Here is an 893-nt window from a genome sequence, read left to right on the forward strand (position 1 = left end):
TTGTATTTATTGAGCATTTACTGTGTGTGGAGCATTGAACAAAGTACTAGGGAAAGTATCATATAACTGAGTTGGTAGACATGTTCCTTGTTCACGAGGAGTTTACAGTCTAGAGGGGGAGACAGACATTAAATAAATAAATTATGGATTTGTACATAAGTGCTGTAGGGCAGAAAGTGGGGACACTAAAGAGTACAAATCCAATTGTAAGGGCAACAGAGAAGGGAGAGGGACTAGGGGAATTGAGGGCTTAGTCAAGGAAGGCCTCTTAGAGGTGATGTGATTTTAATATGGCTTTGAAGATGGGGAGAATGATTATCTGTTTGATATGAAGAGGGAAGGAGTTTCAGGCCAGATGCAGGACGTGGGCAAGGGGTCAGTGGCGAGACAGAGGAAATCAACATAGGGTGAACAGGGTGGTATTAGAGGAGCAAAGTGAAAGTTCTGGGTTGTAGGATTGATTCCTTGCAACCTTAGCCTCCCTTTTTACTGTCCTAAGACCCTTTTCCCCACCCTCTTAGGGTTGCATCTGGAGAGTTTCCAGTACTCTACCAGTCTCAACTTCAGGAGGGAGAGTCAAGCAGAGGCATATCCATTCCATTCCTAGCTTGGGCAGTGGCTAGGGAGTGGAAGGCAATCTGCTACAAGTCAAAACTCCCCTGTGCTGGGCAGCAGCAACATGGGAGAGAGTCGAGGGCGGAGACTCACATTTACTGCTTGGAAGGAGGTAATGGTAAACCACTTCTGGATTTTTACCAATAAAACTCTATGGTTAAACTACCAGAACGATTGCAGATGGAGGTGGGCCGTTCTGGGAGAGATGTGTCCATGGTGTCTCTGTGGGTTGGAGATTCATTCATTCAATCATATTTATTGAGCGCTTACTCTGTGCA

General features: G+C 45.4%; 1 non-coding gene across 1 annotated transcript; it reads left to right on the plus strand.

The window, feature by feature from the left end:
* Positions 1–511: 511 nt before the first annotated feature.
* Positions 512–649, plus strand: LOC119924704. The gene has a single exon (XR_005449400.1). It is a non-coding gene; the product is annotated as a small nucleolar RNA SNORA7 (small nucleolar RNA).
* The last annotated feature ends 244 nt before the right edge of the window (positions 650–893 follow it).

The sequence above is a fragment of the Tachyglossus aculeatus genome, chromosome 2 (assembly GCF_015852505.1).
Source record: "Tachyglossus aculeatus isolate mTacAcu1 chromosome 2, mTacAcu1.pri, whole genome shotgun sequence".
NCBI classification, from domain to species: domain Eukaryota; kingdom Metazoa; phylum Chordata; class Mammalia; order Monotremata; family Tachyglossidae; genus Tachyglossus; species Tachyglossus aculeatus.